Source organism: Nanorana parkeri, unplaced genomic scaffold, assembly GCF_000935625.1.
Source record: "Nanorana parkeri isolate BGI_ZX_2015 unplaced genomic scaffold, ASM93562v1 scaffold189, whole genome shotgun sequence".
In the NCBI taxonomy this organism is placed as follows: Eukaryota; Metazoa; Chordata; class Amphibia; order Anura; family Dicroglossidae; genus Nanorana; species Nanorana parkeri.
Window position 1 is genome coordinate 391452 of NW_017306457.1, and position 15451 is coordinate 406902.

A 15451-nucleotide genomic window follows, 5' to 3' on the forward strand; every position below is an offset into this window, starting at 1 on the left:
TATATATATATATATATATATTTTATGCACAGTTAAATGTAAACAAAACAAAAAAAGTTCCTCTTTAAGGATGAATTACTAATACTTTTTATTATTTTAATAAGATATCGTAGCTTTTTCCCTTTGTCAGTAACAGCAAATGACTTACGCAGAAATATTAGTATGGCTTCCAAGCACAACATCTATGTGACCTTCAATACTCTCGATGGTTGAATTTCTGGCTTGCATAAACATACTACGAGGGGCCAAACAATGCAGTGTTTTTCCAATGTAGGCACATGTCCGCTTGGTTTTAATGTGACCAACAAATTCATATTGCATTAACCTAAGCTTGGATTTGCTTGAACCCAAGTCTCTAAGGATGAAACCAGACCCGACTTCTAAGCTATGATCATCCCGCAACACTGGACGCTTTGTAATTACACTCTGTTATTTTTACGTCTGTGTTCAACTTAGTTGTACATTATTTTTATGATTTTTTTGTTACTGTTCAGTGTGTAGCCAGGGCACGCTGTGGCAACACAATGAGAAAACCACCGCCTCAGTTTCATTCTTTTTCCATCAGCGCTAACAAGTTTCACCACATTCCAATTTTTTTTTACATTCGCATATAAACTAATCTGAGATCTGCCCTGGAAACCTAAATGTGAACTTCTTCCAAAGTAAGTAAAGGCTGAGTGGACTAACTCTCTAGACACATTACACATTTGAAATCTACACACTGCTAACCACTGTATACTGCTGCTGGTTTAAAATTCACCGAAGAAATGGATTATAGGTGCCACTAAATAAGAGAGTCACCTAACAAGTCATATTTTATATCTCTAGATGCAATGCATTATATTTGGGAATGCTATAAAGAGTAAGAAAAGGATTTATAACAGCACCTTTTCTTATCTGATCTTCCACTGCATAATCCTAAAGTCAATCACCTAAGTAGCTGACCACAGAATTGACTTTCACCATTCACGGTCATGTATACAGTGTCATGGAGAGCCAATAGCTGCAATGCTTATCTTTAAGGTAAAAACTTGAAGCTGTTTCAATATGCGAATTATGAATGAGTATGTCAATAACTGGCCTGACCAATCCTGCCTACTATGTAGACTATTGGTCCTGGAATTTGATGGGCACCCTCAGTAACCAATAAGCAGGTGCAGAAGCGTATGGATCAGCACCTATGTTTATTTTTCTCTAGATAACAGGCAGCATGGGGTATTCTGGAAGATATTCAAGGGTACATGCACCTTAGTGTGCCTGCATGTGGTAGTTAAGCCATAAAGTAGAATTAAAGTATTTCGGGAATATATCTACTGCTAGCAAGCAGTACATATACAGTATGCCCCATGATTAAAAAAATAAAAATAAATTAGGCAATCACCTGATTACTTACCTGTTCCAGCGTCGCTCGCTGAAGAACTCCTGGCTGACGAAGGACGGTGTGCGGACGCACATGCGCATACGCAGTAGAGTGGAGGAGGCGAAAACACAATGACAGTGAATGGCCACAGCAGGGCAGCTGGGAACGCGCATGCAGGGTCGGATTTACTCTCTCTGCTGCCCCAAGGTCAGGTTCCTCAATGCACCCACCTACACGCCAACCCCCCCATCCCCCCCACATGGAGAATAGCAGACCTGCAGGCTGCAAACAAGTGATCTCGCCGACATCACCGAGATCACTTGTACAAAACAAATGTGGCTTCCCAGCTGTACATTTACCTCTGCGTGCCCAAAGCATGGCTAAATGTAGAAAACAACTACCTGCCCGGGGCCCGGAACTGCATGCCCGGGCATCGGGAGATAGGAATTCCACACCCCTGCTGCCCCTCTACTCCCTGCTGCCTCGAGGCCGGGCCTTGGTTGGCCTTGTGGGAAATCCGGCCCTGACTGGCGGTCCCCATTTCCCCCATATCAAATCCCAGTCAGGATGCTATCTGCAAGGAGTTTGCATGTTCTCCCTGTGCTTGTGTAGGTTTCCTCCAGTTTCCTCCCACACTCCAAAGACATGCTGGAAGTTTAGTTGGCTTCTGTCTAAATTGGCCCTGTGAACATGTGAGATAGGGACCTTAGATTGTAATCTCCTTGAGGGCAGGTATTGATGGGAAAGAGTAGTATGTAAATTGCTGCGTACATTGTTGGTGCTATATAAATACCTGTAATAAATAATAGTTGAACCCTGTTTGTGTTATGTACCCTCAGGTAATTTTATGAACCTGAACTCAATAAGGGAAGATTGTTATTTCAGTAATACTGTCTACCCTTCTTTTATACATGTACTAAAATAACGTAAAATAAAGAATTTATAACAAAAAAAACACCTGATAGGGATTTCAACATTTTCCTACTCTACCTAAGCTTACAAGTAAATGTTAGCTATAGATAAAGTTGTGTTATAGGGTTAGTTAAAGGGTTAGGGAAAGTTCAAATAAAAATTCCCTCTGTATACAATGGCTGCCTCTGCGATAATATAACTTAAATGATGAAGGGGTGAACTATTTGGTTTATCACACATAGCTGTTCCTAATAATATCATAGAGATTACTTATCTCAAACATATAGCGGGAACACCATCTTCCTGATGGATGGTAATGAGGGTTCTGCAATCACAGATGGTACTGGCTGGATTAAACAGAGACCCTTAGATTGTGCTCTTGTGGCCCTCACAATATATACACATGAGTTGATGTTAGTTAAACAAGAAGAAAAGAATAAGGGCATGTGAAAAGACATCCAAATAATAACATATTCACATGAATAACACATCATTGATCCTCTTTATTAATTACATGAACAAGCAACCCAGTCTAAACAACTGACACCTAGCCTCTCAGATAAAAGCTTTTATTGCTCGCTGCAATGTCTGCATCTTTAGTTATCCACATAAATTGTAGATGTAAGTGACACTCAACTTCCTGTTTTAAGGAAACCCTGTAAAAAAAAAAGGGCTTTGTTTGGAAATATTTGCGCACATTTCCCTTATATAATTGTTCTGCGAACATTAAATGATGCATGTTTCAGTTAAACGAGGTTAACAGAAAAAAAAATGTCTTGTTCTCAAACATTGGAGTAATAAAACAATGTTGCTGCCCTCTTCAGGCTGCCAATTACGGCCAAGAATAAGCTGATGTGATTTGTTCTTCAGTATGAAAAAAATAAACTACAAATCTTTATGAATCCTAAATAAATGAAAACGTATTCTCTGTTTTTAGGTCTGTGGTGAAATATAGTATAGACATACAATATTTATATACAGTGAAAAGGGAAATTAAGTACTTAGTTATCCTTCAAACAATGCTTCACCTAGATCTCTCTATTGATAGTAATGTGACAAATACTGGGACACTTAGAACAGGAGTGCAGCTGAAGAGGCCAAAGCTAGCCAAGGACATTAGATAATGGTTGGATTCTGTATCCATGTCTCACAATATCTTATGGGTCAGTGTCTTCTCTAAGCAGGAACACACTAGTCACCAAGCAACCAGTTGCTTTGCTCCCTGAGAATACTAATTCAGGGCTGTTGTGTACTGCTCCTCAAACACTGGATCATTGGCCAACCTGGCCAAAAATAGCTGCATGACTGTCATCTAATGTGTGTGAGCACCTTAAAAGCATACTCCACCTTTCAGACAATGTTTCATGTTTCAACAATATTAAGGGTGTAACATAAAAAATCGTCATATTCCCCAGGGCTTCATGACTGACTTGTTTGTTATGCCTGGCTAGACTTTATTCAGCTGCCCAGCGAAACTTCCCTAGGGATCTGCACTCTCACTTAACAGAGGGATGAAGCATAGCCGTGAAGTCAAGTGAAATCACGGGGTGTTTTGGGAACACCACTTTGGCAGGTAATGAAAATTATACCCCAAATCATCCAATTACCAAATAAAGGGACTGAGGTGGCCTAATGCACCTCAGAAAGTTCCTGGATACATAACTATAGACTGTAGTCCTTGTGTGAATCATACGGCTCAATCTCCCCAATGTTAGACAGCTGTTGCGGAAACCCCAACGTTAGACAGCTACCGCTGGAAACAAAATTCTTAACTCGTTTCCAGTGACAAGTGCATAATTTTAGATTTCCCATTTTTAGTCCTGGTACAATGGTCGTCAGGACATTATGAGGGTGAATCTTGTTAGCACGGACACAGTCAGTGATAAAAACCTGATAACACCTTCAGCTTTACACCACCCTCCCTCCCCTCCTTGGTTCCATTTTCTCAAAAAACACCCTATACATAAGTATTTTCTGTAGCCTTCTGTGACAGGTCCTTCCTCTTCAACTTTGGCAATGCCTCCTCTTGGACTAATTGGCACTCATGTAATGACCTGTGAGTGCCACTCAGTTCAGGAGTACTGTTGCCCGCAGAAAGTAGGCTAGTTGATGCGGGTCATTGTTTAAGCTCATGTGTCCAATTTAGCATATTAAAAAAAAGAAATCAATTCACATATAAATCAAATACAAATTAAATATAAATACAGAAAGATTACACATATACTGTACAGTAGTTTTCATTTTCAACTTAAGTGTTCCTGAAATGTTCCATCCATTCTACACTTTTGCCTTTTCAAAGTAACTTTTTAGTTTGCCCTTACACTAGTGGTTACCATGGAACAGCTGAATTCTATCTTCATGTTTACAGACATCTGTGTTAAACTCAAGTGACTCTGTCTATTAGTAAGAAGGTCTCTTGTAGATATATAGCATAATTATTGTACAACCAGAGTGGTTAGTACTGAACTTTGAAATACACTGTTTCTCAAGCATAAATGTGATTCCCGGCTATCATTTTTGCATTTCCCATAGAAGGATCTGTGCCAGCTTCAACAGGAACACATACATTATAAAGGCATTATCAAGGGTTCTGTAAAAAAGACTGAAACTTTGAACAGTCTTCTCTGGCTTCATAAATAATGAAAAGGTTATTTCCATGATCACTTCGGAACTTCAGATCGTTGCCAAACAGTGGCATAGTCTACTCGCAGACAGTAACGTTTTTCACCTACGTCCATAATTTTAGATGTGGGAACACTGGAGGTTTGCCCAAAATAAAATTAAACGTGACAAAGTCTGTCATTTTCATGTGTTTGCTAGTGTGACATGATAATTTCCCATCCAGCTCTGCTGAGTTTACATTCGCTAAACTAAGCAGTGAGCAAACGTTAGGTTTAATAATTCAACACATCAAACATTCCATGTTATATCAGAGAATTCATATATTTGCACTGACGGAAGACATGAAGCTAAAATGATCTCTTACTGGAAATAGTGTTATTCCGATAACTTATTTCAGAAGACCTTACTGCTGAGCTCCAAGCCGATATAAAAGACAAAAATGAATGCAGGTCTCTATTTCTTAATATATTATTAAAAGTATTTTTTATAAATGCAAGAGGTGTAAGCACCTAATTCTGACCTGGTATCAGTCTCTTTCAGTCTATTGTACAACAGAACTCAGAGCGGGTGGGAGAAGCAGCCGCACAAGGAGCCAATAAGGTCTGCTGCAGTGCAGTTGCTTCATCTTTTTCTTCAGTGCAGTTGCTTCATCTCCAGTTTTCTGCTTCATCTTTCACTGTCCAGTCACAGGGCGGGGTGGAGAGAAGACTTGTAAGCACAACTTAACTGTAGCAAAGATAAATCAGGTTCTTTTCCAGGCAGCACTGGGCTTTGTGGAAGAGCTGTGTAAATCTTAAAAATGGATAGATAGAAGTGTACACCATATGGCAGGTAATACAGCTCTATATAATGTATTTCATCGGTGTATGCAGCTTTTTATATCTTGCATTCAGCTTTTAAAGGATCACCTGTATGAACAAAATGTCCTCACTGCTGTCTATACACTCCCCTTTGTCTAGTCATGACTGAAATTCCAATTTATCAATAATCAAGGCAGGGATGCCAGGAAGTAAGTATATATGTCAGGTTTGGAGAGTAGAGAAAACATAGATGCCATCATCTCCGGTCTCTATATCCAGTGTTTATTCTTGGCAATATCCTTATAGTGTTTTTGTCTTGCCTTCATCTATAAAACTTATTTAAAGGCTAATCCCACCCAAAAGAGTATTTTGTACTCTTTGTATTTCCTGGGGAATCTGGTGTGGAATCTCCCACATAGAGTTCAAAGCTGTGCTCCGACCTATCTCTGAGTTGTATGCCACCTGTTACAACAGGGGTATTCTTGGGTTCCTAATCATTAAAATCCATCTCCGGGCAAACCAAAAAATTACCTTTGCAGTGGGGCTACCCCCACACTGCAAGGGTTAAGTGCTCATCTATGTCAAACGGACAAGAGTAAAGCACTTTTACTTACCTGATCCCCTGACGGTCAGCGCTTTCCTCTCTCTCCTCTGTTCTGGCTGGTGGAATGCCTCTCGGCATCCTCTAGTCTAATGCAGGACTATGCTACCTGCATTAGATGACGTCAATGGTCCTTAAACTGCTGGTAAATTTTCCTCGACCCTATAAAAATACTCTAATGGCCCTACTATTCCCCCTCTAGTTATTTGTTAGGTATTTTGTGTCTTAGCTGGTAATCTTTTCTACTAAGAGTCATAAAACTGCACCCTTATTGCTTTTATCACTGATTCTGTATATGTTTGAGCATGTCCTCCATTTGTATGTACAATTTATATGTGCACTATTACAAGTACCAATAAGCTGTTTTTTCTTGTTGTTGCCAGAGTCCTATTTGGCTTGGTCGTATAACATGCAATAATTAATATAATTTACACTTTAAAAGGAAAAAAGAATATGTAAACACTTGAATGTTCATACCTGTTAAAGGTTCACTATAGGTATACATTATGTAAGTAAATGAAAGACACAATATGTACGAAAACTATCGGCACATGAATGAGGAAAACAAGCACTTTAGTTGTTAGTTGGTGTATAGTAGCATAAAGTAGGAATCCACATATGGACCACAAATTTATCGAGCACATAAAGAACCAGTGGACCACCTAATCCACATTAGGGCCACAATGTGTCAATAAAATGAAGGTGCCTCTCTTATTTTTACAAAGGAAATTGTTTCTCATTCCTAAAGCAAATCAGCTACATATGCAAAACTGGGATATTTCATGCTGTAGTCGGCTGACTGTTTATTTACACATTTTAAATAAGATGACACACTTTGCCAAAAAGTCTGAATGAAATAGATGCAAAGGCTTACAGAAAGGCTTAGCAAATCGCTGCCCGAAAAATTCTCTAAATAAGCATACAATTATGCATTGCTTAATTTAAAGAGGCTTTTCGTTTGATATAACACACTAGTGTTGGCAGAATGTATCTTAGTAATTGCTACCAGTCATTGTTCATATATAATATAACAAAAAAATGTCAAATATTTCAGCAGCAAGGCTTTTTGGCTGCTGTGGAAAGAAAGAGAGGGGAAAATGAAAACAAGTCTATTAAATCTCAAAGTAGGGTCATGTAGTCATGCTTTTGAAAGAAATATTTAGGTGACATATGGCGAGTCACACCAGTTGTTCATTTCACTGGAGGGGGATGAAACGGAGGTAACAAAGCAATGATTACTAAGAGTCCAACATCAATATGATATTGTAAGGCTGGACAATAATATAATCAACACATTTTTGTTAAGTATTATGTTTCCTTATGCTATAGGTTCTTGAGGGCTCAAGAGGTTTTTTAAGACATTCTGTGGCCTACCAATGATTGGTGAAAGACTGAGAATGGCTTAAAGGAGACAGCAGTTCAGTGACGAATGCGGTATTGGAGAGGTCCCATTGTCAGGCCAATAGCTGTATGAAGGTCAATCTCCTAGCAAGGGACAAACTGGGGTGGAGCCTAGGGGACACTTTGTTGCTGCCAGATAACTCTTAAAGGGGTCTGCGAATTGATGAGGCAGAGGGGACATGCAAGAGATGCTCTAAGGATGGTCTGTAGTAGTTGGAACTAGAAGGCAGATAACAACAAATGGGCTATGCTTGTCTTCTGAGGAAAACGGTGCTAATTGAGGAAAGTATTGGCTCTAGCTATAAGTGGAGATCATGAGGAGTTCGCTGCTGAAGAAATTGGCCAGAGAAGAGAAAGGTGAAGTAACGTCATTTCTCCAGAGCACACATGTTATGCAAATGCAAATACTGACAAACAAACATTTGGGTTTGAAACTGATTGGTAGCTGTGAAAATGTTCTTAGTACTGACACTTTGATACACAAGGCTATCTGTATGTGGGTGTGTTTGGGTATACTTCTGCCTTGCGGACAGGTACGCAAAAGGGGTTTCCATGTCAGAAGACTGGCATAAGGAAATGAGGTGGACTGGCAGCCTATAGCATTTCTTGTTCAACAGACTGATGTACTGAGCAGGTACCTTGTAATTTCTGTATATACGTCAAATCTTCCTTTTGGGCTTTGACTGCAGTATACATTTAAATATATTACTCTAAGTAAGACAGTGTTGGAAAGCAGTGCAGTGTTACCGCACATTATATAACTCACACTAGAAACATTATAGCTGGAACCAGATTGGTTGCTATGGCCAATGCACATTATCTTTATTTAAAAAATTATCCCTGGCGTTCAGTTTGCCCTGGTGGATTACACCAAAAACAAATTCAAGTTGACAAGTAGACAGACGGACATGGGCAGACAGGAATTTACTGACTGCATAAATGAATCCTGGCATTCTAAATAAGAGTACACATGAAAGTGTGCAGGATAAAGGCCAGCTATTCACTGACCAGCTCTTTGTGGGAACTATATAATACAGCTGACACACTATATAAATACACTGGATCATGTAATACTCATTTGCGCTTGATGTTTATAAACTTAACATGGATCTGTCATGAAAAACTAATTAGAGCAGAGTGGGTTCTTGCCTAAGTGCTGACATTTATGCTGAAAGCAATCTGAAAGAATCAACCTGCAACCCACATTTAATACTGTTTAGTCTGTCTCTTACCTGCAAGCCTTTTCAAGTCTCGGTTTCTAACACGTGAGAGATAAGCAGGTCAACCTGGCATGTAATGGAATCACGAACAATATTGCCGCAGTGTATATTATATCAAATTTAGTATAATGTAGCGTAGGTATTTACTTTGGAGAGCTGTCCTTTATTAATGAGCTAAATATGTAATTAAAGTGAGCTTTTAAAATAACTGCCCATTAGATGTGTCTGAACAGATATCCATACATGATCCTGTCACAGCTACCGGTATGTAGTTTATTCCTTAATGTGTATCTAAAGCCAGAGCCTTTTTATTTTGGCTAAAGTGGTAAGAGGTTAGAACTCATGCCAAGTTTTTATTATCTTCTGTGTCTCAGCTGGGGAGATTCACCCTCTATTTGTCCTGGGGACTATTATCACCAAGACAGAAATTAATGGGAAATAAAAAATGTTAGCATTGTCACCAGAGTATGCGGTGAGTGTAAATCTTCTAATTGGGACACATTCTCCCATGACAACTGTCTAAGGGGACAATTTTGGGGATATTTCATCTCATTTCCTGTTGAGTCTCGATACATCTCCCGACAAAGACTGCAGAAAATAACCTGATAAAGGTTTTAACCCTTTCCTATAAAAACCATAATAATGTATACATTATCTTTTTAACATTACATCCTAAACAACACATTAAATAAAGACCCCCCCATAAAACCATTCAAAACCCCAAACAAGCAGGGCCCTGCATTTATTCAACAATAGACCAAATATAAAGTCCCATATAATATGTGACATTGATAATTGCACTTTCCCATAAAGTAACCAGTTTCAGGTTAATACATTGTATCACATGCTTAGGAAAATGTCCAACAGTGTTCCATCAGAAGTGCAGCAAAACACAGAAACCAATATATTGCTGCATCGAGTGCATTAATGGGTAACCTCGGATCCAAGCTTTCCTAAGGGCTTCATACTGTCCTTGATACCGGCTAATGAAACCTACATAACTGCCAAACATGTGTCCACTATACATGTGAAATCGGTGGGTATATTCATAGAAATGGCAAGTAAGGTAAGGTTCACAACACAAAGATGTCCCGGCAATGTGTATAACCTGGGTATAACATCAATGCGTCCTGGGGGATGGAATCTTCACGTCCCATGTTGCATCAAAGTCCCAGTAATATATCTCAAATATTACTCTGCTGTAGCAGGTAATATCCCATGTATACAAATAATATAATGAATGTGAGTGTAAATCATCAAATTGAGACAAAAGTTCCGGTGACAACTAATAGGATAATTGTGAGGATATTTCCTCTCACTTCCTGTTGAGTCTCCAGGACAGGAAGCTGATATCTCCCCAGAAAGGTATATCTCCTCAGAGGGATTGCAGAGAATAGCTAATAGCAACACAGGCCAGAGCATGCCCCCCGCCCCCCCTAAAAGGAAGTGCTGGATTGACCTTCTTGGAAGGAATGAAGGAAGGATCAGCAGGTATTATTTGCCTCGTTCCTAAAAATACAGAGTGTGCCCTAGGCACAGAATTCAGAGAACATTTTCAATGTTCTTAAGAAACAGTATAGCAGTAGCTGTTTAAATTTTTGGTGCACACTGCCACCTTGGGACACTTAAACTGTTACCTCACTTAGGACTCAATTCTTCCAATCTCTGACCCTACAATGCACATTTGCTGCAATAGTTCAGGGCCATGACAACTTTGCACTTTATTATCCATTAGCTGCTGAGTAGCTCTGAAAGATCATATGTAGTTTTCCATAATAGCTTTTACCCTAGTAGTGGAACTGTGGCCAGATTTTTATAGGTAGTGTTTCTCAGAAAAGAGATGTGTATGTAAGCTTTGCAGTTCAGTTTTTACCCTTGCCTTAGTTTTACTGATACATTTTTTGTTTTGCATTGTAGATTTTACTACACTTGTTTCCATTTTCACATCACTTTGATGGAAAACAGCTGGCCCAAATGGTTCACCATCAGTTTCCCTTCAGAAGACCCAGACAACCTAACAGGGCTCAACTAGCCGTATAAGATATGATATAACAGTTCAGCACTTTCTGAGGAATGTAGGGTTGATGAACTATGTTCAGAGTCGAAATACTGGGACCTTAGTCATACATATAGATCCTTCCTCCTCTGCCCTCCTCTCTCCAAATTTACAGCACCAGTGTGAACACAAATTATCAAGCGTGTTCAACTTCTTTAGAGATTTCTGCAATAGCAGGTTGCATTTTGTATCTCTATTTAACATTACATTTTCGGGACAGAGCAAAGACATAATTTACATTTTTTTGACAAAGTATTTGCAGGCTAGCATGCCAGACCCAATATTTTAAATTCCGACAGTTTTGTAAAGATTAATGGAATCACAGACTAATTTAATAAAGAAAAGTATATAACCTGTCAAATATATTAATGAGGGCAGCCAAGCCTTTAAACACAGTGACATTTTTATGTTAATTGTGCTAATTTTGGATTCAGTCGACTTATTAAGACCGGTGCTGTATTTCTGATTATACCAAACCTGTTGGCCAATAAGCCTGCTGGATTTCTGGACTACAGTCAAGGGTAAATATAAAAATTTCAGAAAGCTGGGCCTTTGCATTCCTTATAATGCATGTTTTATTTCATCCAATTAGAAGCGAGCCAGCTCGTGAAAACATTGTGAAAACTGCAAAAAAATAAAACTCTGGCCAAAAATATCACATAAAGCCAAATAAAAGTACAGAAAGTGTACTATTATGTCAAGCCCAAGTCCCAGCAACATTAAAGCAATTACTGTTGAATAAATTCTGCTTCTTTCGTGCTGTTCTTTTACCTTCCAACACCTTCCTTTCTAAGAAGGCACACCCGGCCTCTGACAAGAATGAGACTAAAGCTGGCCATAGACCTATAGATTTTTTTTATCAGCCTATGGTCAGATGGAAAAAGTGCAACAGATTCCTCCATCTACTCTAAACTGTATGGATGGAGGAATCTCCCGTTGGGCCAAGCTTCATTATCTTGCTAGTCGGCCCCGCTCGTGCTCAAAATACCTGAACAATCTGATTGGATGCAGGCATTGTGTAGGTATTTTGAGAGCCAGCGGGGCCGACTAGCAAGATACTGAAGCATGACCCAGTGGGAGATTCCACCATCCACACAGTTGAGCATAGATGGAGGAATCTGTTGCACTTTTCTCATCTGACCATAGGCTGACAGAAAGAAAATCTATAGAAAATCTATTGGTGTATAGCCAGTTTCAGAATCCAGCTCCATAAAGGAGTAGTAGGTGAACATGTCAATGCAACAATCCAAACTCTTTCAAGCTACATACACATAATCTTCTCCTAAGATCTACTTTATATGGATTAACAGTTTATAGAAAAATATTTTTTTTTTTAGTTTTGGATACAGTAGAGTTAGGCCTTGTGTAATTTTTTTATTCCTGTCTGTGTTTCCAATGGGGAGATTCACCCCTATTTTCCTGGTGACCATTGCCACAAAGACCGACAGTGATGGGAAATCCAATAATTTTGAGTTGTCATAATAGCAAGGAGTAAGCTAAAATCCTCCAATGGGGGCCCTTGTTCTGATGACACATTTTAGAGGCAACTTTCATAGGTAGGAATTCTGTTTCCATTGGAGAGATTTCCTCTGAATTCTTATTGTGTTTCCACAACAGGAAGTGAAGGAAAAAAATCACTTACACTTTAAAAGAGAACTATGGTCCAACCTTTTTTGGCCACAGTTCTCTTGAGGGTCACAGAAAGGCATTTACTGTGGCTCCCTGTGACCCAAACTCAGCATATAGTGGGCTTTTGCTTTTGTGGCCAGGAAAGATCTCGATAATATTGTCAGGATCCACCCTGCTATCCGATTGACAGCTGGGTCTGCCTATCTACAGCCATCCGTCTATCCCTCCAGTCAGCGTTGAAGGAATGGTAAGGGGTGGGGGGAATCCCTGTGGGGAATCCCTGTGGGGGTGATGATTGACAATAACCACTCTCCGCAGGGAAAAGATCAGGAACTGAGCAATCAGCGATATGTGATTGCTCAGTTCCTGATCAAAACAGCCGACGTGTGACAACTGCAGTGTCAAACTTCCGCTCTAATTATGGTGTATTTCACTCTCCCCATAATTCTCCTTAATTAGACAAAACATTGAAATTGCTGGTTTATAATTCAACACACGCTGGGCCGAATGTGCAGACTTGATGACAAAGTAAACAAGGTGTTGTGCACAGCTACCAGACTTTAGACTGACTGTACTCCAGTTTCTTCCCACACTCCAAAGACACGCTGGAAGGTTAATTGGCTTCTGTCTAAATCAGCCATGTATGCATGTAAGATAGGGACTGATGTGAATGTTCAGTATGTAAAGCCCGTCGTAAAATTGTCGGCGCTATATAAACACCAATAATAAAATAATAATACATAATTAGGACATGTGATTCAGTACAACCACAAAAGAAACTTTAACTCTTGTAAAATAGGTCCCATAAGGCCCCTTTTACATAAGCGTTCCGGTCGGGTCCGCCTGTCAGTTGTTCTTTTTCAGCCGTCCCTGGTGGGATGCTCTATGCAAGTCTATGGGCAGCCGTGTGTAAATGGACGAGTGTCCGTTTACACCTGGTTAGGCCCGGCTTTGGCTAGGTCCAGAAGAACAAACAGATTAGAGATGTATTTCGCCAGACCTTATCGTGCTGAAACAGGGGTAATCTGATGTAAATGAACACGTAGGTTTACTTCCGATTCCCCATAGACACACATGGGGTCCAGCAGTTTAAATTATTTTTATTCAACGCAAGAGGAAAAAACTGTACAGACATGGATGTCACAGCGGTGACATCCGCTCCATACTGCTGTGATCAGGAGAGGATATGTTAAATGATCCTCTCCTGACACACTCGTCTAAAAGGGGCTTTTATTTTTAAACAGAGCCTAGTTTATGTAAAGTAACTCGTATTTAAGAGTGCAGGTCCTTTAAACCAAGTTGTAGCCCCAGACAAAGTCTTTTATTTGTTGTAAATTGTACAGAACATCAAGAAGTAATCAAAAAATTGCACCAGACATACTTGGTCAAATAGAAATAAACTCGGTTTGTATACCCAAAGAAGTGTGAGGTTTTGTGGTTGCTGCCCCAGTAGATTTAAAATAGAGACATAGACGATTAAAGCTATAATCTCAAATATGAAAAAAGCATTTTGCTGGTGCATGGTCATAGGTAAACCAATTCGTTATCACAGTCCACAAACATCTCCATGTATTTCTTTTTCTGGGATCCAACGTTTGAAGAGAGGCATGTTTGTGTTTGTGTGAAAGACAATATGGCGATTGTTAATGCATTTAAGAGCCATTATTTTGCGCTCATTAGAGGTTTATCATGAGTGTAGTTTATGGCTTCCTGTGTTGGGAGTATTTGCTAAATAATGGATGCCTTGAGATCAGTTTGGATTGCACTCTGAAAGACACAAATGTTTTCTTTACAAATAAAAAAAAGATCTTAGTCGCCTTCAAATGCTATAATTTGCGCTTGACTCAGCTTCCAATGGGTTGTAGACCAAATGCTGCATTATGTGGTTATTTTGAATAGAGATTCCGTGAGCTAAAATTACCCTCAGAACCTGAGGTCTTAAATCTGCTCTTGTCACGTCGAATTAAGATAGCCCTAGTCCCAGAAATGATGCTCGAGCACAGAGGTTGAACAGTTTTCAATATTTCCATGTAATACTTGGATAGGACAGCATAGAGACCACATCCACAACGCTGGGCTTCACTATCTCGGTATCAGCTGAAAAGCTACACAAATAATCTTTCATTGTTTAAAGCCCAATTCCAACTAGAACTTTTTTTATGTATTGGATATAGCAGGGAAATGTTAGAACTTCTGTCTATTTGATGGGTGTCACACATAACAGAAAAAGAAAGGAAATAGACAGACAGCTGGTACCCGTGGCTGTCAAAATACCCAAATAGCAACTGCATCTGTTTGGCTGCTGTCATTTTTCAGCCAACAATTTTCCACCAGGCTACCTCAATTTTTCAGTGCAGTTTGTCAGCCTGGGTGGTGCCATCCATGGTTAGAATTTTTGCCAATTCACAGAAATCGGCCAACATTTTAACAGTGTATAGCCAGCTTAACTACTGCAAAAATGTTTTGTTTTTTTTTTGGATAGAGTGGGGAAAGTGTACAACCTAATTTTTGTCTCTATTGGAGAGCTTTTCTGCCCCGGCTTGTCACACCCCGAAATGCAAGGGGGCACTAGAAAAGGAAGTGAGGGGAAATCTCCACAATGAAAACAAAGACAACAGTTAAACATGTGACAGAGGTTATAGAACCTTTCTACATCTGTCACAGACTAACAACTGAAACATTTTAGCTTGAGTTGGGCTTTAAAGTGACTCTAAACTCAGGAGTTAAATCTTAAAAATGCATTCAAGTACCTACTCCAATACTGTGCCTTATTTGTATATCATTCAGCTGTAGATCCTCAAATCATCTCTAAATTTGTGCTGACACTGTCACTCCTTCTGGGGGGGGGGG

General features: G+C 39.5%; 1 protein-coding gene and 1 long non-coding RNA gene across 2 annotated transcripts in view; both read right to left on the reverse strand.

Moving 5' to 3' along the window:
- Positions 1–187, reverse strand: part of LOC108786050 — a 3575-nt gene extending 3388 nt beyond the window's left edge. Inside the window, exon 1 of the long non-coding RNA XR_001941172.1 lies at positions 178–187. This is a non-coding gene — a long non-coding RNA (uncharacterized LOC108786050). The remainder of the gene's footprint in view (positions 1–177) is intronic.
- Positions 1–15451, reverse strand: part of CACNA2D3 (calcium voltage-gated channel auxiliary subunit alpha2delta 3) — a 786579-nt gene that overhangs the window by 11913 nt on the left and 759215 nt on the right. The window lies entirely within an intron of this gene.